General features: G+C 42.4%; 1 protein-coding gene across 15 annotated transcripts in view; it reads right to left on the reverse strand.

Moving 5' to 3' along the window:
- The window catches only part of NTM (neurotrimin), a 969,816-nt gene that overhangs the window by 385,705 nt on the left and 556,193 nt on the right, over positions 1–27,918 (reverse strand). The gene's annotated exons all lie outside the window — the stretch shown is intronic.

The following is a 27,918-nucleotide window of genomic DNA, read 5'->3' on the forward strand; positions in this document are numbered from 1 at the left end:
AATGTATAGCAAGGGCAAGAAGAGACAAATAGAGATAATGCATTGGTCACCAGTCAGAGCTATCCCAACCTGACATCCATGTTTGCTTATTTATAAAGCATAACCATTGTAATGGGTATCTTTGTGTTGGAGTAATAAATTTCCTCTTTTTTAGAGAAAATTAATTGAGTTGGATGCTTTAGATTTCTGCCAATCTTTAAGTTGAAAAAAATGCAGTCACACTGTCTAGATCTCTCAAACTAACACCTTAACAATCAAGTTATGGGTGTCCGCAGTTGACAGAAACATTTTCACAAACACAGAGACCTATTTGACTACATGCAGAAAAAATCTGAGGCCACCAAGGGATAGCTGATAGAGAGAGTGTGTAAATAAAAAGTTAAAATGCCCGTAAGTATGCATGCATTGATGCAAAAAATGTTTACTGAGTATATATGTGTATGTATATAAATATATACCTACATGCATGTACATATATGTGTACACACACAAACACAATACAAATAAGGTTAAACTTGTAGGAAGTATTTAGATGACTATAGAGTTCCTGACCTGAAGGAACATAGATCCTGGTAGTAAGCGTCAGGTGCATACATCTATAACACAAGTTTGAAAATAGTAATACAATTAAAAATTATGTTCAGATTACGGGTAAACGGTGCTCAGAGGAGGATGAGGTTCTTGAGTCAGAGAATGAGATTGAGAATCGGAGATGTGTTTTATGAGGATAGGGACATTTAGGATGTCCTTGAGGGGTATCCAGGATTTCGGAATAGAAAGAAGTATTTCAGGAGGAGGAATCTATAAGCAAGGACACAGAGGCAAAAAAAAAAAAGTGTGATAAAAGAGAGTGTATTATCAGACTTGTTAGGAATAAGACCAGGGTTTTACTTCCTTGTTGTGAACTTTTATAGGTCATATACTATCTACTAACAAATAGCAATCATTTACTACTGACCAATCAAAGCAGAAATCGCATTATCATGACTTTGGGTCAAAGCTCTCATCTTCTTAGTATGTGGCCTATGAGGTGGGAGTAGTGGATGGATGCTGGGCTTTGAGACGGAGTCTTGCTCTGTCACCCAAGCTGGAGTACAGTGGCATGATCTCAGCTCACTGCAACCTGTGCCTCCCAGGTTCAAGCATTTCTCCTGCCTCAGCCTCCCAAGTGGCTGGGAATACAGGTGTGCACCACCACGCCTGGCTGATTTTTGTATTTTTAGTAGAGACGGGGTTTCACCATATTGGTCAGGCTGGTCTTGAACTCCTGACCTCATGATCCTCCTGCTTTGGACTTCCAAAGAAGCTGGACTTTCATCATCAGGATTTTCCCATCTCCAGAATCCAGACCACTCTCTTGCAGGCCTCTATCTTTGCTTCTGTGTGGACAGCTCCTTATTCAGAGGAGCAGGTTAATAGGGTGGAGAGGAAGCATCTGCTTCAGAGAAGGCTGTCAAGTGAAAGGCAGTAACATTGCCTCCAAACCAGCTTTTCATAGGCTTTTACTTATTATTTAATTTGGCTGCAGAGGATGGAATTAGGCTAATGGCTGTTAAGTGGCTAAGGCACAAACATGGTCCATCTGCCGAGAAGGCTCAAGGCCATTGTCTATTTCAAAGGCTAAGGGAAAAAAAAGATGAGTGAGACATACTGTTACACTAAGAGCCTCATCAAATGCCTTTTTATTCCCCCTCTGATCTTATTCCTTTCAACACTAGTGATTTTCACAGTACCATACTAAGAACTCAAAATCAAGGCCTAGATGCTGGCCCATTACCAAAGTGAAAATAGCCCATCCTTGCTTAAGCTACAGGCTATTGTAGTGGAAAGCAGCCTGGGCAGCAGCAAAATAATTCAGTCCATTAAAAAAAAACAATTACCGACAACAGCAATGTCCAGGGTACTGTGCAGAACACAAGAATAATTCCTGACTTCAACTTGCCTCCCACCTCGGATAGATGGGAAGACAGAACACGTTCCTGATGAGTTCTAAGGCGTGGCAATGTGGTCAGCAACTCCAAGAGAACCAGAAGGAAGTACAGGAAGGAGAGGCCACATGTGGCAAGATTAGAGAAGGGTTCATAGAGAAGAATTTTATTTTTTGAGTTGGGCTTTGAAGAGAAATAATAATTTAGACTTATGGAGCATGTATGCCAGGCAGTCTATATACAGTATCTAGTGTAACTCTCACAGTGTCCTGATAAGGTAGGTGCCATTATCTCCTCCCCCTTAACATTTTAGTAAACAGAGGCTAAGAGAAGTACCATCCATTGGCCAAGAAGAGTCAAGATTTGACCGGACTCTGTTCTTTTTCAGCTTAGGTAGGACCTAAACATGCAAAGGAAGGATGAGGGTGAAAGGGGAGTGAGTGGGCTTCTGAGACAGAGAGTACTGAGTGAACAAAGTGTACAAGAGAAAAGCCAGGATATAGATGATGCAGGTGAACCACCTGGCTTGGCAGAAGCAAGAGGACAGAGATAGTGGAGGTAAGATGGAAAGAAAAGTTGAAGCCAGTGTGCTGGATGCCCAGAAAACCAGGCAAGAGAATCCAGGTGCTATTAGTCTGCAAAGACCTGTGTGCAGTGGAAAAGCGGGAAGATGTTGTGGGCCAAACTTCAGGAGCATCCTTCTGGGACCCTTCTGGGTCACCTACCATACGTTGTAGGGCAAAGGAAAAATGAAAAACAGGAGGCCTCTAGGGCAACCCAGGCAAGTGGCACTGAAGACAGATTTAAAGTCTGGGATTCCCATTGTACCACTACTGGGATGTGGTGTGGAAGGGGGGAGGAAACAAAGTCAATCCACCAATAATGTTCAAGAAATATTCACTAAATATGGTCAAGCACTAAAGTAGTCAGGACAGGGAAGGAAACAAAACAAACAGAGAAGCATCCTTCATTTTGGTAAGGAAAACAATAACAGAATAGTTACAAATAGTAAATACTAGTAAGTGTGCAAAGTGTCGGAAGAGAAAAGTGTGAGTAGCTAGGAGAGTCTCAACAGGACGAATGGATAGGAGTTTTGGGCATTAGAAGGAAGAGAAAATGTCCATCCAACATGAGCACAGAGCTTTCTACCCTCCCAGGACTTCTGAAAAGGACCTGAAAAGCTGACAGCACCAGCTCGAGTGGGCTGGGACATTCAAATAAAAACAGGCTTACGGCCCAGCACGGTGGCTCACACTTGTAATCCCAGGACTTTGGGAGGCCGAGGCGGGCGGATCACGAGGTCAGGAGATTGAGACCACGGTGAAACTCCGTCTCTACTAAAAATACAAAAAAATTAGCCGGGCGTGGTGGCGGGCGCCTGTAGTCCCAGCTACTCGGAGAGGCTGAGGCAGGAGAATGGCGTGAACCCGGGAGGCGGAGCTTGCAGTGAGCCTAGATTTCGCCACTGCACTCCAGCCTGGGCGACAGAGCAAGACTCCATCTCAAAAAAAAAAAAAAAAAAAAAAAAAAAAAACAGGCTTACAAGTGACTTTGGCCATACAGGACATTTTTCGTGACTCAGGAGGATGGACCTTGGAGACCCTGGGAATGTGGGTCACTGTTCTAAGTATAGTGCCAGTACTCAAGGTGGACCCAACACAAGACCCCAAATCCCCAAGGGCGCCAGAGCCAATGATGTCTCCAATCATGCTGGAAGTTTTTCTTTGTGCAATGCCTAAAACTCGACTGAGATTGCTTTTTATTCTAGTAAATAAGAACAAAGAAACAGGTGCTGGGATTTGAGTCTAGTTCAGTGTGCTGTTCTAGATTCTGAAGACACAGGATCAGTGAACAAAACAAAGCTTCTACCTTTATGAGCTTAGGTTCTAGTGAGGAACAATTGGAAATCAATAGGTAAACAATAAATGTACATAACATATTAGCAAGCCCATGCTCATTGCACCACTAGTCACAATAGCCAAGATGTGTAAACAACCTAAATGTCAATCAACAGATGAATGATTAAAGAAAACGCAGTAATATACACTAATGCATGTAACAGTATGCAATATACACACAATTCAGTCTTAACTAAGAAAGAAATCCTGCTATATGTGACGACATGGATGAACCTGGAGGACATCATACTAGGTGAAATAAGTCAGTCACAGAAGGGAAAACACTGCACGATTCCACTTACATGCTGTATCCCAAATACCCAAACACATACAGTCACAGTAGAATGGTGGCTCCCGGAGGCTGGAGGGAGGGAGAAATGTGGAGTTGCTGTAAAATGGGCATAAAGTCTCAATTATGCAAGACACACTCTACAGAGCAGCTATACAACAATGTTCCTATAATTAACGGTACTGTATTGCACACTTTAAAATGTTTTAAGAAGGTAGATCTCATGTTAGGTATTCTGACCACAATAAAATAAAGTTTTACAAACATAAAAACATATGGACATTTCTCAGGGCATTAAGTGCTAAAGATTGCCTAGCAGTGGGGTGGTGGGGCCATTTTATACTAGTTGCCAGCATGGGTGCCTCTGATACGTTGCCATCTTGAAAGAAGTAAGAAAAGAAGCCCTTGAGATACCATGAGGATGGCCCTTCCAGGCAGAGAGAACAGCAAGTACAAAGGCCCTATGGCTAAAGGGCTGAACAGGAGATACTGATTTTAGGTCAAGCAATCATTCCTTCTAGGAGCAAAGCAAGTCACCTTTGAGGAACACTCTCTCCTCTGTGAACAAGACTCTGTCACCAGAGGAGCACCACCGATTTCGGTAAATGAGAAGGACTAAGTGTTGGCAGTTCCCCCAAAATAAGCCTTTGGATATGATAATGATTGGGCTTAACTTCTTTTTTTTTTTTCCTTTTCTTTTTTTTTTTTTTTTTTTTTTTTGAGAAGGAGTCTTACTGTGTCACCCAGGCTGGAGTGCAGCAGTGCGATCTCGGCTCACTGCAAGATCCGTCTCCCGGGTTAACACCATTCTCCTGCCTCAGCCTCCCAAGTAGCTGGGACTACAGGCAATGCCACCACGCCCGGCTAATTTTTTTTTTTTTGTATTTTTAGTAGAGACGGGGTTTCACCATGTTAGCCAGGATGGTCTCGATCTCCTGACCTCGTGATCAGCCTGCCTCGGCCTCCCAAAGTGCTGGGATTACAGGCGTGAGCCACTGTACCCGGCCCATTGAGCTTAACTTCTATTACAATAACTTGCTCATCACAGCACCAATGGCCTTATGGCCAAAGATAGCATTGCATGGACCACCTTACCATTTGATAATAAAAATAATCATAATACTACTACTAATAATAAATACTATTCATAGGAGCCAATGTTTATTGTGTGCTTACTTTACATTAGGCTTTGCATCAAGTGCTTTCAACGCATTATATCACCTAAACCTCATGCTAATCTCAGGAGGAAAAGTTCAGGCTTAAGTAAATTAAACTAATCACAAAACCCTAGGAGAGAACACCATCACTCACATTCAGATCTGACTGAAGCCAACGCCACTGTTATTAACTGGGATGTTAGCCACCCCCCATATACGTGACTGACTGGCTTCCATGTGAGAAAACAAGGCCCCTGAGGGCTAAGGCACTAAATAAATTGAGAAAATGAATTCCATGGACAGACCCCACGGCCCTGTGTCTCACGGATGTTCTATTCACTGTGAATGTTTCATACAAACGTGTATCATCCCTGCGCCCACCTCCCTGCCTTCCTTTCTTCCTTCTTACACCAACCACTTTCTGATTGTTTCTATGTGCCTGGTTCTCTGTAGGTGCTGGGATTTCATAAAGACAAGCAGACAGTCCCGGGGAGGGGAGAGGCTGGCAGGGGTGTAGAACTCCCAGACAATTAGAGTAGATGACTTCACAGGCAGGGAGGGTTCCTGAAGTGGTCCAGAAGTTATCTCACACATAATGCAGAGGACAAGTGGCATCAGCGGGAAGATAAACCCATTCCCTCAATACCAGGTAGGGAGAGCACAATGCAAGAAGGCATCATGGTGAACAAGTCAAGACCACCATCATGCAAAGGAAGGGGCCTTTTTCTGGCCAGCTGCATGGAGCCTAGAGGCAGAAGGAAGGCCACAGAACACAGCACTGCTCTTGGACCCATACAGTGTTCCCAACAGGAAGGCTCGATTAGCAAGAGTGTCAAAGAAAGCTCTCTGGGGCTTGGGACTCAACAGGTGAATGCCCACATTCTTCAACACAAAGCAGCAAGTGTCCAAGAAGCCAGAAGTCCGCATGGGTTGTCAGGACCACACGGTCACTGAGGGGCGTGACCTCCCCTCCTTTCTTCTTGCCCTGTCCCCCACCATTGGTTGCACCTCGGGTGACAATTAGGAAAAATCTGAAAAGGACAGTTAATGTGGGAAAGTATCCCTGACAAGTATTACAACAGTTTACGAAACTACAAAACTTGAAAACAGCATAGAACTGGCCCAGCAATAGTCTGGCCTATCAATGGAATAAAAGAGAGTCCAGAATTTGATCCAGACACACAGAGCCAGTTACATACCATCAGTGGGAGGAGGTAGGCTAGTTAATCATACAGAAGGAAAAAAGCTGGATTCCCCTTTCTGGTGTAAAATACATTTCAGATGCATCAACAACTTACACATAAAAATTAAATTATAAAAGCCCCCGGGAAAATAATTCATATTGTCCAAATCTTGGAATGGAGAAGATCTTTCTAAACATTAGCTCAGACACCAGAAAAGCAAAGTAATATGACTACATAAAATTAAACATTTTATACAGAAAAATACATAGGCTAAACAAAGATTGCAAACCATAAACTGGGAAGTAATTTATAACATGTGTAACAATGCTCAAATTATTTAAACACATTATGTGCCCTTGAAAATCAATGAAAAGATGGGTAAAAAACAGGTAAATAATATAAGCAAGCTACATAAAGAAAATGAATTGCAAATGCACAGTAAATATATGAAAAGATGCTAAACTTCATAACTAAAGATATACAAATTAGACACTTTTTAACTACCAGTGTGGCAAATGTCACATTTTAGAAACACCCCACTACTCACCAGCTTTTCTGGAAATGTCTGTACAAATCCATGTACTTTCCATTCCATTGTACCTTCCAATAACCTTTATATTAGGTAATTTTCAGTATTTTATAAGCTTTTAATTTGTATACCATTAGTCCTAGTAACTCTATAGCCAAGAATTTGCTTTCAGAGGCACTTTCCTGTATACATGAAGATACTCATGGTAGCCTGTTTGACAGAGCAGAAGAATTGGAAATAATATGCACATAAATTTATAAGGAACTAGTGAAATACGTTATGGAACCTTACAAAATAGGTTATTATTCTTCTAGGTAAAAGAAACAAGGTTAATTTATACATACAGACATGGGAGCATATTGTTGATATACTCTCTGTAGCGAAAAGAAATCACAGATCAATATATGGAACATATTTCATTTGTGAAGATTCATATTGTGTACATTGTGCACAGCTAGAGATGAATGTAAAATCCATGACAACCTGTGGACTCCTCTGGAGAAGAAAGAGAAAGCTCTCTTCAAGGAAACTTTTCCATTCTATTTCTTAAAACACTGAACTCTAGCTTTTAGCAACAGGCATAGTTCCTTCTCTTTCTCTCCTTTTTGTTTTTTCTTAACAATTGCATATATGTTTTACATTTTCTTTTTTATTTTCAGAGCAACAAAGACCAGGAAATGGCCTATTTGACCTTGAGGCAATGTATGTGACTTAGGTGCATTCTCCTCTCTAAAATAAGGGTACCAGAAGGTGTCCGACATCTTTTTAGACTAATGCTTCCAGGTTTCAGAAAGATTCTTGTTTAAAAAGCACATATGTCTGTCCAGCCCAAGTGTGCTAAGGAGGGAAGGCATGAAGCACTCATCAGCAGTCCATTTCCCCATGTCTCCCAGTCTCCCACGAGTCTCCCACTGCCTGCATGACCCAGCTTCCCAGGTATTTATAATGTCTACCTACCTGATTTATCTCCCCCTTTACCCCGATTTCCTGGATCGCTTTCTTATTCTCCTTCTGGACTGAATCTGGCTATAACTTCTGGGTTCTATCAATCTTCCTCTTACATAACTAACCCCAGTTCATTAGCTGTATACAATGTATAGATACATTCAATCCATCAGCCTGCACCCTGCTACGGACCAGGCATGGGATATACTATCTGCCTGCACTGGGAGACATTTAATAGACAAGATTGCTTATCGCTGACAGGAAGAGATTTGCCAGACGCCATCTATTCATTTTAATACTTGTGTCTCCTGGAGATTCCCGAATGGACCCATCAGAGTGAGCAATTATATTCACTCTTCTAAGTGAGACTTTGGGAGCATATCACTAAAGGTGCAGGAACGTCAGCGAGAGGTCACTGTACAGTTCTGAGACTATCCCACAGGGGAAATTAACAAGGATGCAATTTGTCCTTTCTTCTTAACAAATACCGGCTGGCTGATGAGTTATTTGGGTTATTTTCTTAAATGATTTTTGAAATGTTGGCAATTTTAGGTAAATCTTGAACACCTGGTTAACTTGTTAGTTTGGATATTTCACTTTTTACTATTTTCAGAGAAGGATATAGGCTTACATGTGTTAGGGGCTCATTCTAGATTCACTCCCCCTCAATCTTTAACCTCAAATGGACCAGAAAAAAAGTCAAGGAGGTGTCCACCAGCAAGTGAAGAAGGTGCCACTAACCACACCTAGTGGGGTAAAGGGTTCCAGGTTGACGCAAGGCTGTGTATGCCCAGATACGACAGCGCTGTGGAGTTCAGGCATCCCACTTCCGGCACTGCTTCAAATTAAACACCTGAATGCACCGTTAAGTGCTACAGCAGACCTCTTGCTATGTGTGTGTGCGTGCGACAGGAGATGCTAAGGAAATAGGGAAAGAGAGCCTCTGTTTGTTTTACACAAATAGCTAAAAATTGGACTTATGCAATTTTGTGAATCACCTTGTAAGGAAAATACCACAAACCTTTAATGCACATACTGCCTTTTTTCCGGATTTGTGCTTGGTGAAAGGGGAAAACAAAACAAAACCAAAAACAATGAAATCTGACTACACACCAATGGGACTGTGTTTAGTTCAAAACTCCAGGCATGAAGCCCAAATAGATCCAGGCTGGGTTTTATCCTTACACAACAGGGAAGATGATAAAATGCATTTACTTAGTCTTGCATCATGAGAGCCAAATGATTCCAAACTGAACTAATCCTGTTCTATCCCAGGAGCAGTGTTTTCGTTCCCCGCGCTACACATGTCAAAATGGTGATGCCATGGCATGATACATTTCCACGACACCCTTTCGAGTGTGATCAGGCATATACTCCAACACATAAGTGTGCTGTACACATTTGCTTAAATAAATAATTCATGAAACTACAAATACCTATCCCTGAAGCAGCTTCCAACTCTTAAACACTCTAAGCGTGCTCATCCTCATTTTAAACAGGAGGAGATGAAGTGCATGCTGCAATTCAGATGGAGGGGATGCCAATCCACTGGGACCTATTTTGAATTAGTGAGGAGTGAGCTACTGGATATCAGTGGTGGACAGAATTTTATTTCAAGGGCAAAATGCTGAGATTACATGCTGATATCATTGTTCCTCGTGTGGAAGCAAGGCTGAGATGAGCTGTGGACATCCAAACTGCTGTTTGTGTTCCCTATATTTTGTGCATGAAGCAGTGACCTGCCTGAGCTCCCTCCTGCAAAACTGGGGCCTCCCAAATGTAGTTCATCAAAAGCTCACCACTAATCAGCGCCCGTCTCCTATGTCTAAAGCAATATGAGCAGAAGGATTAATAAAGCCCAGCACATAACTCACTACTGCAAGTCAGTGTCTGATTTTCTTTTTAACAAATGGAGAATTTTACTCTGTACCTAGTATTTCTAGATATAAAGCACTTCACATTTTCCAAGCAAATAGTCTTTGCACCAGCCAGTGGCATTTATCTGCTACCAAAAGCATATCAGTGTCACATAGGTTGTTTTCAAATTACTAGCTGTTTTCTAAGCTCTCACAAAAAAGAAAAAAAAATGGTTCAGAAAAGTTTATGAGCAGGAAGAGCACAATTTTCACATACAAATAACGCCTAAATATGGCTTTTATAAAGTTCCTCTAAGAAAGAATCTTCTTTAAGGAATATCAGTCTAACAGGTATTTTTTTTCCTTTTAGAAAAATGCAAGTTGGAATTAGAATGTCTGCCAGACTCTAAGAGAGCAACTTGGGCTGTCACCATGGATGTGTGGGGGATGATCAGATTCCAATGCTGTGCTTTTGATTATCTGCATTTTGAAGAGTATTCTTGGCTTATTTGTGTTCTAATTTGGCAAGACATTTCTAATGACAGAACTGGCACCTATAGAGAGAGAGAGAAAAAAAAGGAAAGTTGCATTTCTAAAATTCTTTATCCATGCTTGGGCAAACTAGCTGGGAAAAGTGATAGGTGGAACTGAGGGTAGGTGCTCAGAGAGTGAAGGGAAAAAAGGAGCCGGAGAAGTAGAAGTGACAGCCTGCACACCTGCCCCACTGGTCTCGTTCACTCTGGCAGGGCGCCAACCCAGACTGATGGAATCAGACACCTGGAGAGTGGACTCAGAAAAGAGAAACAGGGAAAAGTGGTGACTCTTAAACTGTAGCTGCATTAGAACCATCCAAAGGTTTGTTGCAGCACAGATAACTGGGCCCTCCCAACTGGGTGCTGCAGGGCAGCAGAGCTGGCTCTGGGACTGACCTCTAGCCACCCATTCTTTGTTGTGTCACCAGCCCAGAGTTGATGACTTGGGTGCAGCTTCCATGTGAATGAGCCTGGAAATTGAGTCCACACCAGCTAGGGGAAGGGGCACAGTAGCAAGAGAGCTTCCTTAGTGGAGATGCGGCCTCTGCTAGCACAGGAGTCTGGAGACTGAGAAACCAAAGTGATTAGCAACTCAACACCAAGTGGATGGTGGAAAGGGGAGGTGAGAAGAGGCCAGAAGGCCACAGTGACCACTCAAGGCTGCTACAGATGCCTCTTCCATTTGACGACTCCAACCCCTTGACTGGATTCCAAAAACCCAGAGTTGTATGCCTAGCTTTTAGTCTCTCTGCCAGGAATGCCCTGCAGTAGCCCCACATAGCTAAACTCTATGCGTTCTCTTTTTTTTTTTTTTGAGACAGGGTCTCACTCTCTTGCCCCGACTGGAGTGCGGTGGCCTGATCTCGGCCCACCACAACCTCCACCTTCCAGGCTCAAGTGATTCTCCTGCCTCAGCCTCCCAAGTAGCTGGGATTACAGACACGTGTCACCATGCCCAGCTAATTTTTGCATTTTTAGTAGAGACGGGGTTTCACCATGCTGGCCAGGCTGGTCTCAAACTCCTGACCTCAAACGATCCACCCACCTCAGCCTCCCAAAATTTTGGGATTACAAGCATGAGCCACCATACCCAGCCTAAATTCTATGCATTCTTGAAGAGCTGAGACAAATGGCCCCCTTCTGCATCATCTTCCTGGATCTACAGACTTTCGTATAGAAATAGCTGTTCCCTGTGCAGAGACAATATTATGTGCCCACCAAACCATCATCATTCCCCTCCCAGGCCTAGAGAAAGGGTGCCTTTCCCAGCCCCCTTGCTTCCAGATAGAAACTCATGGCAGTTCTAGGTGCTGCTTCCAGGACTGGCCCCAAAAGATACTACATCACTCTCTACTCTCTTCTGCCCACTTGCATCAAAGTAAGGACTCCAATATGGATCACAGGAAGAAGAGAGTCCAAGTCCCCAAATCATCCCCTGCAAGTCATGCAGGAGAACCACTCTATGCATGGACATTGCATGAGTAAGAATTAATATGTGTTGTGTTAGTTTGCAGGGATTTAGGGGTTGTTATTACAGCGGCTGGCCCTACTAATCCACTCTCTCTCTGCTTTTGCATAGCAGTTTTACCTGCTTCTGCCCCATCATATTCCATTTACTTTACAGCTAGCTGTTTAAATGCCCATCTTCCTGTGATATGATAACTTCTTTCATTTTATTCATTTATTTTTTTTTTTTTTTGAGATGGAGTCTCGCTCTGTCACCCAGGCTGGAGTGCAGTGGCACAATCTCGGCTCACTGCAAGCTCCACCTCCCGGGTTCACGCCATTCTCCTGCCTCAGCCTCTCCGAGTAGCTGGGACTACAGGCGCCCGCCACCACGCCTGGCTAATTTTTTGTATTTTTAGTAGAGACGGGGTTTCACCGTGGTCTCGATCTCCTGACCTTGTGATCCGCCCGCCTCGGCCTCCCAAAGCATTTTATTCGTTTTTTTAAATCCCCAGCACCTAACAAAACTCTGGCATTAAATGGATAATCAATAAATGTCTCCAGAAGAGAGGAGAAGAAAAGAGGAAAAGGAAGCAAGCAAAGAAAGAAAAATGAGGTAGATAATATGAGATGATGTTCCATAACTGTAAGTGTGTTCTTTAATATAGATGATTATGCAGAAAACACCTGCCCATTAGAATGGATCTACACCTCACCTAGATTAAAGGGCAATGAAGTAGAGTGGAAACAGAAGAATTGGGTTGAAAGCCAAGCCCATTATTTAGTGTTTTGGTTTTGGTTTTGTTTTTCTCTCTCCAAGCGAATATCTGTTACCCAATGATAACAAGAGTCCATTTTTATTGAGCTGTGTTAGGTGCTTTACAAGGTTATCCCAATCTTCCTGACACCTCACAGGCTTGTGGTAGGAGTCAAAGTTCTATCATTCATTTACCCTGTTTTTGTTCCACAGTGTTCTGCACTGGAGATACAGAGATCAAAGACATACACCCTGCCTTCCAGGTGCTTAAAGTCCTAGGGAAGAGAGAGACAAGTACAGAGAATATGAGGAAATGCTTTGTCACTTGTAAGACACTACACAGAAGTAAGGAGCTAAGTAATTAAGTAACTCACCCAAGGTCACATGGCCACACCTGCTATGGAGAGTGAGAGACAGGATTTGAATCCATATCCCCATGGCTCTTTTGCTGATGCTATTCTAACTCTCCCCAAAAGGGTGGTGGCTGGGGCAGGGATGGCAGAGAAGGGAACAGAAGCCCAGGATGCAACTCCAGGCTTTTAATTCCCACTCAGAGAAATGATGTAGGAAAACAGGTTTCTACTCTGTTGCATTTAGAAAATAGAGCCACACAAACACAGTATTGAAAAATGTCAACTAGTAAGTGGCATTGAATCAGACTTTTAAGTTACTGCCCATTTTTAAAATTATGTAGATATAAATCAGATGTGTGAGAAATTGTACAACGTGCCTGTCATCTCGTTACCCTCTAGAATATCTTCCCTCTCCCCTTTAACCCCTCCATGTGCCCTATTTGCACTGCCATGGGGACCTGCTCTTCCAGCCAACAGAGTCATCTAAGAGGAAGCTTTTCATGCAGGGGTTTACTTTGATAATTTTAGTCATTTGCACCCATATTAAGAAATGCTATTTAAAGACACTGTATCAGCTCATAAACTACACTGTCAAAGCAAGGTTAATCCATTTACTTAAATAATTGTGATAATTATCAAAATTCAATCTTGTAGTAATGTTAGGGCAACATGCCAGATTCAGTGACAAATCCCCTTCTGCACTGACTATTGGCTGGGCACAAAAAGAGGTGGATCCCCATGCCTGGTATCAGATATTCAAATATTCCATAAACCTAGAATAAGATAAAAGACATTCTCATCCCAAAAGTCACATAGTATTGCTTAAAGAGATAAAATAAGAAAACGTGGCTTTGGGACAATCATTTGTAAGGTAAGAGTCTCTAGCTCAGGTTAACTAGACTGTCTATAAGGTATTGTCTGCTAAGACAGGCAGTGTACATACATTGTGCACGTATGTATACTTTGCACCATCTGCAAAACACTGGGGAAAACCAAGTAAATACAGATACCCTCCAGTAAACTTTAAAATACATATGTATTTATCTCACAATGTATATCCACTAACATCTTGTTTTATCTCCAACAAGCACCACCCACTTTTCTTCCTCAACAACCAGAGGCCTGGGAGGAGCTGATAATATTTTGTGGTGATTCCATTGTACTATTTAGTCATGGAACTGTACATAAGTTGCACGTGGCGCTTTGCATTAGATCAGGAGTAAATATAATAAACTACTATCCTGGGGAAGCATCCAGCAAGGCTCTCCAGGTTGGAGATGTGATGTAAAGACAAGCCAGATCTCTGCAGAATCGTCATCCCTGGGATCATCTTCAGTGAGACTAAAAACAGTGAGAAAAGCTCTCTGAAGGGAGGTGTTTTACACAGTTTCAAATAGGTTTCTTTTCCTTCTGGGTTCAGCTCGAAACTCTAGAGCAGAACTACTTAGACAAGAGGGAACACACAAGTAAAAGTCTTAAGGATAATGAAGTAGCCCACAGTGAGGTTTCCTCAAATCAAACTTTCTACTATCCTCACACACCCACGGTCACTGCCTCACATCCCTCCTACTCCGATTTGGCATCCCTCCCTGCTACTCTCCTAATTTGCCCCTCTGTGCACAGAGCATAGCATCATTCAAGGGGGTAAAAGAAGAATCTTGAAAATCCACTTCTTCATTTGGTAAATTCCTCATGCTTTCAACTGTCCTGTTGGAAAATTCATAAAAATAAGTAATCAGATTGTTCCGGATGAGCAGCTTGCAAGAATCAGGAGTATTAAGAGAAGAAAGATTTACAAAACAAGCAACAGAAATCCCTTCACACCAAAGGTGTGCCAGCCCTCTGCTTGTGCTATACCTCTCACCTCTGCTCTCTAGTGCCACACTCCCTCCGTCGGCACAGATGAGATGGAACTTTCTCATCTGTATGCAATCATGCACTAGTTAATGTGTGTCTGAACATATGCACATACCCACCAATTATTTTGACCTGATTTACCTCTCCAATTACTACCAACTTTTTTTCTTCCCTTTTCTACTATTCTCCTGAAACCTCTCTTGCCAAAATCCTCAAGCTATCATCTTATCCAGTCCCATGGATACTTTTCACTTCTCCTTTTCCAGAACTCCTGGTTGTGGCAGCATTCCACAAAATTGGTCACTCTCTCCATAAAATATTTCCTTCTTTTGTATTTTTTGGTCTCAAAGTCTCCCTGGGTTGCTTCCTACCTCATTGGCTGCCGATTCTCTGCTCCTCTCCCCTCCAACCTTTAAATATTGCAGAAGCTCAGGACGCCGATCCTCCATTCTCCTCTCTAGCTATACTTTCTCCTTATCTTGGTGATTTTACCCAATTTCAAGATTTTAAGAACAAATATAAGCTGATCTCTCCCATACTTAAATCCCCAAGTCTCATCTCTTTCCTGAGCTTTGCAATCATAAATCCATCTGCAAACTCTTCTTGATGCTAAACAAACATCATAAACTTCGTGTATCTAAGGGTCCTCTTGCTCCCTCATTTCTCTCCTTCCCACCTACTCCACCAGTCTCTCCACATTGGTTAAAAGAATCATAACCCAACAGATGCTTGAGTCAGCTCTCGGAAGCCTGGATTTTTTCCACTCTCTCATCACAAATTCCAGCATCATGTCCTCAGTGCTCCTTAAAATATATGTACACGCTGTTTCTACATCTCTGTTTATTCACTGCCACACCTGCTTCCACACCACCACCATCGCCTCTTATAGGCATGGCCACAGGAAGCTCTGGAACAGTCTTTTCTTCTTGTCACCCTGCCCCACCCACACTGTGCATCATACATAGATTAGCCAGGGTGTTTCAAAGACATACACATGACCAAGCCATTCTTTTGCTTAAAACCTCTTATCCTTTCTATTGTATGCAGAGAAAATGCAAAGTCTTCACCCTGCCAGCAAGGCCTGGCACAAGCCGGTCCCTGCCCACCTCCATGACCTCATCTTGTAGTGCTCTCATGCTTAGCACTGTGATCAGCCCCAGTGACTTCCTTTTTCTTTCCCTAACTTGCCAAGACGGTTGCAGCCACACAGCTTCATACTTGTTTTCTCTCTCATCAGAATTCTGTACTTCCTCCCAGGCTCTGTGCATGGCTGCCTCCTGCCCATCCCTCGGGGCTCAGGTCCACTGTTCCCATCTCCAAAGTCCATTCCTAATCAACACACTCCAGTTATTTTCCATCACATCACCTGTCCTTTTCTTCACACCCCTGTCGTCAAAAGGTTCCTTGTTTAATTATACGTTTATCATCTGCTTTTCCCACTAAAAGGTGACTTCCATGAGGGCAAGGACCTTTTCTGGGTGACCTGTGTACCCTGACCACTTACAATCCTGTCCAGCGCGTAGTAAGCACTCAATACATGTTAGAGAAATGACTGAAGGAATGAACAAATGATGGGTAATAGTTAAATTAATTAAGAGCATGCCTATTAGGATCCAGACATAGCAAACAACATTATTTTCAGGCTTGGCTCAGTAATCTCACCAAAAAGGCACTCAAGTTCAGAGGGCCTGCTACATGCAACCTAAAGAAAGAATCTCATGTTTTATCCGCCCTTTGAGACATTTTGCTGAACATGCCCTACAAAATAACATTAATCCATACCTCCTGCCCTTTATTATAATTCTAACATGGGGCCAGCTTTCTAAATGGAAAACTATGTAAATTTCTACTAGAAGTAAAAAAATTATAATTTATCGCTAGAGTTAGACCCAGAACCAGATTACCAGGGCATTAAGTGTAGAGTACACCTATGCTTAGATTAGCCTGTAACTAGAGAAATGGGAAGAGGTATGATTCCAGAAGTCACTTTCAGATGAAAATTTTTATGTGGTATATGAAAGACTTTGCTATTTCATTCACCTCTGACCAAGAAATTGTCCATACGACTTCAATCACTTTTGCAATAATGAGAAGGCACCACTGCATCTCAAGGGCTCTCTCTACAACATGTACCCCCACCCACCAATACCTGTCAGTGGTCCATGCATCGCCCAGAGGGTTCCACCCACACAGCTCCTGTGTAAGCTCACATTTTATCTCCCTGTCATATCTGTCTAATAGAACAAGAAATAATACACAGAATATTAAAAAAAACATTAATTGCTGGAATAAATTACTAACCAATAAAGTACAAGTCCAATAACAATTCTTTTTCATTGCATTTATTAAAAGGAATAATTAACTGCTAAGAGGGTATTAAAAAAACACACATAAACTGCTGACTCTACTCCTGAGTGAAAATGCAGAATCTCTGTTTCTGCAGAAATAAAAGAGTAGACGTTTTCGATACACAATATAGACAGGGAATAATTTCCTTCCTGCTTCCTTTCTTCACATTTTCATAGCTGAAACCTAAAGAGTTAAAATAGTAGGTGGGTGGGACATTTTTCTTTGGACCTAAGAAAAAGCTTACCTTTGGGACTGAATAGAAAACTGTGCTTGACTCTTTGCTAAGCAGTTTGCTTGAGTATGTTACTTAACTGTTCTCAGTTACATCACCTGTAACAGAATAATAACAGAATCTACCTCCTAGAGTTGTTATGAGATGCACATAAGCACTTGGAGCAGTGTCTGATACATAGTAAGTGATTGATAACCCTGCTATTAATACAGAGTAAGTTCTGTGTCTGCCTCAGTTCCATCCATTGATGTATCATAGTTAGAATGTTTTCCCCAGAACAGTAGCTGATCTTGGAAACCAGTTCCCTTTGTTTGTGTGTGTTTGTGTGTGTATGCATGTGTGTAGTTTTTTAAAAAATTGTTTTTATTTCAATAGCTTTGGAGGTACAAGTTGTTTTTGTTGACATAGATGAATTTTACAGTGGTGAAGTCTAGGATTTTCATGCACCCATCACTCAAGTAGTGTACATTGTATGGAATAGGTAGTTTTCCAACCCTCACCTCCTACCCACCCACCTTCTGAGTCTCCAATGCCCATTATACCACTCAGCAACAAGTTCCTTTTGGCCAGTGGTTTGCTAACCCAGAATTTAGCGATGTCCAAGGCTGGATAAAAAGGCATGGGAGAAAACAGCACTTCCAAAGAAGGCTCTCAAAATTCAGGATGGATAAAAAAAAATGTGTCTTAGAGATACCTCCATTTTCTGGTATTATATGGAGGAATGCAATATAGGATAGAAATGAATTCCAAGATAAACTGAAGTTTAATCCTATATGTTCAAACTTATTATTTTAATTTTAACCAACTTTAATGACAAGTTGCTTAAAACATATGGCTCACTTGAATGCCTTGAGAGACTGAGAATGCTGAATGTGATTTTGTATGTTTTAAAATGTTGCTGTCTCTTGACCATCATTCTCAACACCAATTTTTATATTGATATTCTTAGGAGTTAATGAGATCTTTAAGAATCCATTTTTATGCATATATATATATATATAAAACTTCCATGATTCCCCTCTTTTTATCACTCTTAGCTATTGCAATAACTGAGCGAAATTACAATGCTGGTACTTTAATGCTGACTTAACCTAAGAACAAAGTATCAGTATTAATGATAGTGAATGCCACTATTTTATTAAAAAGTGAGATTTGCCACTGTCTTCCTCCGCCTGTTCCTTGTTCTTTGTTCTACATGAGACAGGGTGTGAATCTAGGACAGATTCTTCTGTAATTTTGATCTAAAATTCTACAGGTAAGGAGACTAGTGAAAGAGGTCCTAATTAAAAATATATCATTCTATGGATGAGGAAATCAGGCAACATAAATTGTACCTGGTCCTTGCAGTAAGTAGGAGAGCTGCAGAAGAAATCTGATGAAACAAGCCAAGGAACCCTCCCCTTCCCTCCCCCCACCTATCCTCATGACACCCTTCTCCTAACCCTAATTATCTGTGGTCAGCACACACGCGTGCACACACATGCAGGTAACCCCTCCAATTCCAACATAACTCCACCAGGGAACTTTGGACATGGAAGTGGCCAAAAACTGGTTTTTAGGACAAATACTTATGACTAATAAACACAAGAAATCAATCTCGATCTCATAAGTGAAGTAGGAAAAGGAAGTAAAAACAAAAAGCAGACATTCTGAATCAGTGTTAAGTAGGGCAGGTGGCTAGTGATGCTTTCCCAAATAGGTTGTCCATGTTTAATTCAAAGTAGTAATGTGGCAAAGAAATCTCTGAGTACCTCTCAAGCTGTAAATAGTTCATTATGTAAATACCACACTAACACTAATACAACAAAACCACCACTACTCTGTTACTTTTAAGTAGCTGAGAACATAAGCATTGCAGTCAGTAACACCCTCCATATTAACTTATCAACCCCATCAGCTTAGTCTGCTTCACCAGCAAACCTGTCACTATCTCTCACTTGTTACTGCCTCCATCATTGCCAAATCTTCCACTATCCCTCACCTGAATACTGCAGTGTCTACTTCTGAGGCTTATAAGCCAGTCTCCAAGGGGCCAGGCAGCAGCATCCTGTTGTCACCCAGTGGCTCGGAGCATGTCACTGCTCCATTGGAAACACTCTGATGACCTCCTCTTGCACAATGAAAAGAGGTCCCTACCTGTGGCCTGGCTTACAGACCCTGCAGGTGTGTCTGCTCCACCGCTCCCCGTTGTCTATGCTGCTGCACACACAGGGGTCTCTCTTCCCTCCCTCCAGCACAGGACACTTGCTCCCTGCAGTGTCCTACTCTCAGATCCTTGCCGGGCCAGCTCCTTCTTTCCATTGACGTCTCAGCTCAAATGTCACTTCCTCTCAGAGAGACATCCACTCGCCCACCAGCCACCCAGGCAGCCTCCGTCACAGCACTTTCCCCTACCTGAGATGTTTGTATATGTTACTTTGTTTGTTACTATCTTCTCTCACAAGACCATAAGCTCCAAGAATACATTATGTCTCTCTCATTCACTGCAGAATCCATGATACATCACATGCACATAATAAAAATTTCAATGAATGAATGAATGAATATTTACCCTGTGTCAGGCACTGTAAAGACTTTATACAGATTATATTAATCCTCAAAACATCCCAACAAGGTAGTTCCTATTAATTACTACGACTATTCTGCCTCTGAAGCTAAGCAAACTTCTCAGGTGACTGCAGAGCCCATTCACTTAATCATTTATTTGTATTCTCCATATATTACTCTGTGATACACTCTAGGGACTAATGTTCTCAATGGGTTGCCACAATACAATAAAGAGCCTTCTCATTCACCAGAAAAAAAAAGGTCAAAGATGCTTCCTTCGTTTATATATGGAGTTTATTTTATTGTGTTCTTGCTTCTTAAAAATTGGTAATTTTATACCCCATGCACATGGTAACTATAAATAAAAAAGACCAGTGCTGTTGTTAAGAACACAGGACCTTGGGATCAAAGGGCCTGAATTGTCTGCGATCAAATCCCCATTCAGCCATACTCTGGTCATAAAGACTCCTCAACATCTCTGTATTTCAGACCCTCATTTTTAAAATTGGGATGGTCATGGGGCTCTGAGTGTTAAAGGAGGTAATATGTAAGGCACTTTGTAAAACAACATCTCCCCCACCCCAAAAAAAAAAGAGCTCAGTAAATGCCCACTAGAATTTTTATTATTATTTAATATATTTCTGACTACTTAATTACCCAGTTCACGCTTTTCCTCACCAAGCTAGATTTCATATATTTCAATAACCCAAATTCATTGCCCATGGGACTTTGATATTAAGACAGATTCTTCCTCTCCTTATTCTGCTTGGGTATAGGTTAAGAAGCTTTGAGATAGAGTCTTTCCGGGAAGAGGACACTAAAGCACTAACTTAATAAAACTTCGTGATTAAACCTGGGAGACCTAAGGCACAGTCCAGAGCCATTAGTTTCAAATTCAGGAGCAAACTACAGCACAAGAAGACTCTGGCTGCATAACCTGAAATAATGACCCAGCAGCTAGAGTGGAAAGCAGTGCATTTCGTATTTTTAACCTAGATAAATGAATGTCTTATTTAGAAAGAGCAAATCATTTGCGGGGTAACTAGATGGTCAGGGACACGGAACTCCCAGCTAAAACACAAGGTGTTTGGAAAACAATGCTCTCATTTTTGACGGAAGCACCTTACAAACCGGCCAAGCGCACCAGAAAGAGCTGAGCCCTGGAGATGCCTGCGGGTGTAGGAGAGTGAGGTCTCTGGGGCAGGCACCCGCCTCCCTGCCCCAGGGCCCCACGCACTCCCTGACAGTCCCAGGACCAGGAGCCAATTGGCAGTGCTGGCTGCACTTGCAGGAGAAGCAGAGCGTCACTGCCAGCTTTTAGTGACAAAAGGAGTGTTCATAGCAGGCGCGTTGACAGCTGTCCGAGTGCCACATTTATTTACAAAATGTTAGTTAAATTACTGACAGTTGGCGCTGTGGAGGAAAAGCTGAGAGAAAAGCTGACATTTCTTGATCTAGTGGCGCTCAGCTCACAGCCCTGGCTCTGCTCCCCTGTCTATTTATTAATCCCATTATTTGCTTGTTACTTTGTCTATTTATGACTTCTGGCTTATTCACCCGCCATTGCTTTTAAGAGGCTTCGTGTGTCCCGGGCAGTTAAATTGCTCCACTCAATTCGGTTCCAAAGGCCCTTGGCCTAAAAGTTGCCCCAAGGATCGGCTGTTCGAACCAGCCTCTGTACCTCCTGCAGCTCAGGCCCAGCTCAGCAGCATCTGGAAAGTCCCCTGTGGGCAGGGCGCGAATCCTTCTGCAACACAGACTGATGACCAACGCACGCTCATTAAGGTATAACTAATCACCACCATCAGCATCATCTCCTATTCCTCGTCTGCTGATCAGAGACAGGCTTTCTGTGCAGAAGCTGGACGAAGTGCTTCCATTTGTTATTCTTTCTGACAGGGGCAATTAAGATCCAGGAAGAATTGGGGTGATAAATGAAGATCGACACTGTGGCTCTGCACCGTTTTAGACACTAATACGTATTTCCGATACAGCATGCACAATCTCTTTTCCTCGAATGTTGAAAAAAGCATATATTGCAATCAACTGTGGTCTTTACCTTTTTCCTGATGTTTCTTATGTCAAAATAACGCATGTTTTTGTTGACAATTTAAACTATACCAATAAGCAAGGGATTATTCTTGTTCTAGACATCCTATTCGAAATCGTAGGCTTCATCTTCCTTTCCTATCCACCCGCCCCACTCCACAGCATGTGTCACCAGTTAATTTATTCTATGTTTTGTATGTATTTTGTTCACTGTCTCATTCCACCAGGAGGGAAGTGCTGTGAGGACAGGGATTTTATTATGTTTGACAACTACTGTATTCCACAAAGCCTAGAACAGTGCCTGGCACATGGTTGGCACGGAATGAATACTTGCTGAATAAAATGGAACCTGACATAGCCATCCAGAGACACGCTTATCAGTCTTCCTGGTTCTGAAAGTCCTGGCTGCTCTGGGCTCAGCTGGAAATGGATCGAGGCTCGGCCGTGGCAGGAAAGACTCGCGAAGGCCACCTGCCACTCTGAGGTCCTCTCTCCCGCCAGAAATGGGTCAGCTGTAGCTGGTGGCCTCTTGCTGCTCCATTTCCCTATTGTATTTTGGCTTCCATGGCACAGCCACCCTCAGCCCTCATAGATTCAGGCCCCTTCCTGCCACCACTTCTCCTCCAAACCGCCAGTGTCCCTTCTATGCTCCTGCACCACCCCCCACCATATCCCAGATTACAAGGTGGCCTTCTAGACCAGCAGTGTCTCCTTCTCAGTCACTTCCTGAGGTCTTGCTTCTGAAGCTCCCCATTCCTAACCAGGTCATGGGCATGTGGAAGACAGGAACTGTGCCTTATTTATTTCTGTAGCCCAAACCACCTAGCACAATGCCCTACACATGGGGATGTGTGTGCAAAAAGCCCCATGGCCTACACGAATCAGTGTGTGGTCAAAAGGAACACACACACACACACACACATATATATATATTATTATTTTTTCTTTTTTGAGACACTGTCTTGTTCTGTTTCCCAGGCTGGACTGCAGTGGCGCCATCTGGGTTCACTGTAGGTGGACCTCGTGGGCTCAAGTGATCTTCCTGCCTCAGCCTCTCCAGTAGCTGCGACCACAAGCACATACCACCATGCCCAGCTAATTTTTGTATTTTGTGTAGAGACACGGTTTTGCCCAGGCTGGTCTTGAACTCTAGGCTCAAGTGATCCACTCACCTCAGCCTCCCAAAGTGCTGGGATTACAGATGTAAGCCACCGCACCTGGCCTAGGAACCTATTCTTATGACACTAATCCTATCTGGTTATGAAAACCCAAAATTTAATTTTTTTAATTTAATAATTAGAGAAAACACAAAAAGATCTATGTCACTCGCAATTCCACTATGCAGAAACGTTCTGAGCACGACTATGTTGATGTAAAAGCCTTTCTGCTTTTATTTAATATTTTCAGCAGGTGTTTTGTGTACGCACACACACATGGTCAAAGAGCATCAAAGCACTTCTGAAGGATGGGTTGTAGACCTGTTAATTATCTGAAATGACTGGGTTAGAGCTCTGCCTTTGTTCACATTCAGGACTACATTAATTTTAAATTATTAGAAAATGCATAAGATTAAATGAAAAACATTTGCAGGAGAATACATAAAATTTATTTCTATTTGGAGGGAAAAACAAGAAAAACTAGATAATATGTTGTTTGAGAATAATTATATATTTGGTAAAAGTCTAAAGGAAAGAAGGAAATAAACAAAAATTCAGGCCAGTGGTGATCTCCTCAAGCAAGAAAGGGTAGAAAATAGGTGGGAATGCAGAAAGTTTCACAGGTAATAGAAGGTTCTATTTCTTAGATTGTGCCGAGAGAACACAGGTGATCAATGTATTATGTTTTTATACATAGATATGTTACGCGCATGCTGGTATATAAAATATTTCATAACAAAAGGAAAATAATATGCATTTGGCTCCCTGTACACATAAAATATTGTGCTCCTCGAGTAAGCATTTCATTAAACATTTACTGAGTGCAGGGCGTGAGCTGGGCCCAGCGTGAGGGGCCAGAAGGGTGAAAATAAGTATGGAGGAAGGAGGACCAACCAGAGAGCAACAAGCACCCTGCATTCTTCCTCTGCCCACCTGCTCAGACCATATATGGCCACCTGTCCCACTCACTTCCACTGTCTAGAAGGGAAGGCTCTGGTGACAAAAGTAAAGAGTTAACAGAAAAGTTTCAAATGTATTTCTAATGGGAATTATATATTAATATTGCCTTTTAAAATAGAGGTATGTTTAATTAATATTTTCTCTGCAACTCAGTGTAATTGTTGGGAAATACAGACCAAAAAGTCACTGGTGTACACTGAATGGTTAAACAAGCCCCAACACTGACCAAGGCAGTAACATCAACACTAAATGAACAGTAATTATCTACTTTTTTAAAGCAATGAAAAAGTGTTTAAAATTAGATAAGAAAATAAGAATAGAAGCTTATAGCCTCTTTGCTGATGCATTCATGACAAATCATTCTTTCTGGACATTTCACGGATTTCAGCCATCGCAGGACCATGAGCACGAGGTAGCTGAGCCTTTGATCACAAACGACAAGGAAAGTCCAGGGAGCGGCCTGGTGTTTATTCACCCGGGAAAGCAAGCGGACTTGTAATTCCGTGGGATTTCACCATCCTTCGAGGAAATCTTCATGATATGACCACTGGAAGTGGCTTCTTACTTTGTGAATCAGTGTGAACCAAACAAAAGAGAAAGTCTGCAGAAATGAGCTTTGTCCTGTATCACAGTTAAGTGCTTAAAACAATGGAGGTGGCATAGGAAATTGTGGGGGTGCAGAGGCGGTTCAACACGAGGGCTGTGTCCTGTCTCTAACACAAAAATGCAAAGAAAATACAGCCTTTGCCGTATATAAAAAAACGGGAAGTTTTTATAAGGGCAATAAGTTACAGAAAAACAAAAAATTTAAAATTAAAAAAAAACTGCTAACATGCAGCAGCTCAAACTGTCAAACTGCTCCAGAGGCTTCCCGTAAGACTAAGAATAAAATCCAAAGCCATCACCAAGGCCTGTGGCTTGGACCAGGCCACGCCCACATCTGCCCCCATTGGTTCAGGCCAAGGATGATCCCTCCTCGGCACCTTTGTATCTGCCTGGGAAACCCCTCTCCTAAATGTGGGCCGGCTCACGCCCTCATTCATCAGCTCTCACTCAAGGCCTGCGTAGGAGGGCCTTCCCCTAACCAGGGAGTCTAAACTCACACACTTCCTCCTTTCCCCTCCCTAGCTGCTGCTCTCCTCTTCAGAGCATTCATCATTACTGGACATCGCATTGTGCAGCCACTTACTTCTTCATTGTCTTCTCAAGTCTCAGGGTCTAGAACAGTGTTAGGCACTTAGCAGATGTGGGACACTTTCTTTCCTGAATAAATAATTGAATGATTTTAAACAACAAACTATGGGAACATGAGAAAACAACAGGTTTGTACTGATTGAAAAAATGAAGGAAAGGGTGAGAACGATGCTGTTTGCAGGATTTTAACTGGACTTGCTGGGGGTGGGTGGGTGGTTGAGAAAGAGTAGCGGGGAAGGAGGTGGAAAATGCAACCAGGCTAAGCAAGCCATGGGGAATGGTGACTTCAGAGTTTGTAGTGGGACAAAACACAGACAGGAGATCACAGAAAAGGTTTGTGTCTGGAGATTCTGGCAAGAGCCAGAACGTCTTCCATCATCCTCTATCCATGCCTAAGCATTTTAGCTTGTTTCTGCTAATGGAATGTATTAACAATATGAAATAACTGGTTTAGTGCCTCATATATGCCAGGTACAATCCTTAAGATTTTATATCTTGTCTTATGTAATTATTAAAAATACTTATGATAAGTAGTATAAGTATCTAGCCATGCAGTAAAGACAATTCACAGGGTAGACCCTCGGGTAACCCTTGCAAAGCATTGATCATGTAAGCATAGGTTCTCATTAAGTGCTTCTACCGATTTTGGTTTCTGTTGTTATTAATATTATGGTGATGATTCTTTTAACAACTCTGTCAGGTAGGTATTAAGATATAATTTAGCCCCATTTCACAGATTAAAAAAAAATAAAGGCTCAGAGAGATTAGGTTAATAATTTTACAGCTCAAGTTAAGGCCCAGCTTAAGTTTTTCCCAACACCAGAATCCATTGTTCCCACTACAGAACATATTCTCAATTCACATGTTTCATGCAGACTTACAAGTTGAGTATATATGTTTAGGATAAATATGTAAATACTATATCCAGCCATGCTGTAAAGAAAATTCACAGGGTAGACTCCTGGCTATTGGGAGCTGAGTATGTGCGACCCCATCTCTGATGCTACCACAGGGCTCTGTGATTTTGTGTCTCTGTAACAGTGTCAGGAAAATCCTCCTCTGGGTATCAAGTGTCCTTCTACACTATCAAGTATCCCATATTTGCTTTCCTTCTTCCTGTTAGTAAGTTCGGGACCCCATGTTGTGAATAGTATTTGGAAAGTCTGTTGAAACTGTGTGCTTCAAGGAATTAGCAGAAGCCAAAGTGGCACCAGTCAAGTGCACGTGGCTTCCAGAGGAAGGTGACCATAGGCCTTAGGTGAAAAGACAAAGCTGCATCCATTTACTGTGGATAAAAATTCAAACAAAATATACACACTTCCCACCTAGGCTTAACTCTCCAAGTCTTCCAATCGCTACATTCTGAAGGTCAGGCCTAACTCAGCCCCAGAGACTTGGGCAAGACTTTCTTTTTGACAATGGCTCCAAGGCCAGGCCAGGACCCTGGTGTGGTGCTTGGAGCCCAGCACCAACTACTAATTGTATATTAATGGTAACTAGGAAAGCAACTACTTTTTAAATAACAAAGGTAACCCAAGGGGCAGGGAAATGTCAGACTGAATGCTTAATAAAGTTGGTGCAAAATGCTCTAGGGTGCAATGTTAAATTTTCAGCCGCAAATGGAGATAATCCAAGAAATTTTTTAAAAAGGCAAAAATCTCACTTCCTTAGCATACACACTGTGTAGGTTTGATTACCGAATAGAGAGATGAAATACGTGCTAAATAATTCTTCTGAACAGCTCATTAGGCCTAATCCATCTCTGATTTCTATGAGTCCATTAATTCCAAATACGTGCCTACTTATACTTACACACACATCCACATATGATCGTAAAATGCCAGCTTAATTTCACAGTGTAATATCTTGGAAATGGCAACAGGTAAAACGTCAAATTGGATATCATGCACATTTTAAACGTTTATAACTTTCAGATGTGATAAGTGAAAATGACAAGAGCGGACCCAAGAAGGATGACATTTCAGTTAGAAAACCCTGGAAGCTCACGGCTGGATGTGTGTGCTGCAGGGGTGACACGTCAAATATGGGTTGCCACAAATCCACAAAGTCCACATGGAAACTACCAGGCCTCTGTACACAGCAAGTGAATCCACACAGGTGTTGGGGCCACTCGCTTATGTGGGATTTTTATTTCATTCCCATCTCCTGAGAGCTGTGCTCCTATCATCATTCACACCTTAATTCTGACGTGGTAAGAGCACTTCCAGACACCGAGGACCCCCAGATCCCTTTGTTGACTGCCTGCCCCTTATTCAGCTTTGACCCTTCCTCCTCCTTGCCTTGCTCGTCTTTGACGAGGTCATTCCACTTGCCGATCCATCTGCCCAGCACACTGTTCCCTGCATGGTTCTCCCCACGGTTCACCACCTTGACCATCACGCAAGCCCCTACCCCTCCCTGCACACCACATTACTCTGTCCCCTACCCTACAGTTTACTTTCTGCCCCAGTACTTTCCACCATGTGCTGCGTTGTTTACTTGTTTTCTGACAGCTGGTTCCTGCTATGTACAGTTGTGCAGGTTGTGCGCTGCTCAAGGGCTGAAGAAGGTAACAAAATAATGCAGCTGGCACTCTGTTTACTCAGCCAGGGACTCTAGTGAACAACATCGTCAGTGAGGAATGCCTACTGCTACTTGGTCTGCGCAATTTGCATGCTAGGAGAAGATGCCTTCTGTT

This window comes from Nomascus leucogenys, chromosome 15 (assembly GCF_006542625.1).
Source record: "Nomascus leucogenys isolate Asia chromosome 15, Asia_NLE_v1, whole genome shotgun sequence".
Lineage (NCBI taxonomy): Eukaryota > Metazoa > Chordata > Mammalia > Primates > Hylobatidae > Nomascus > Nomascus leucogenys.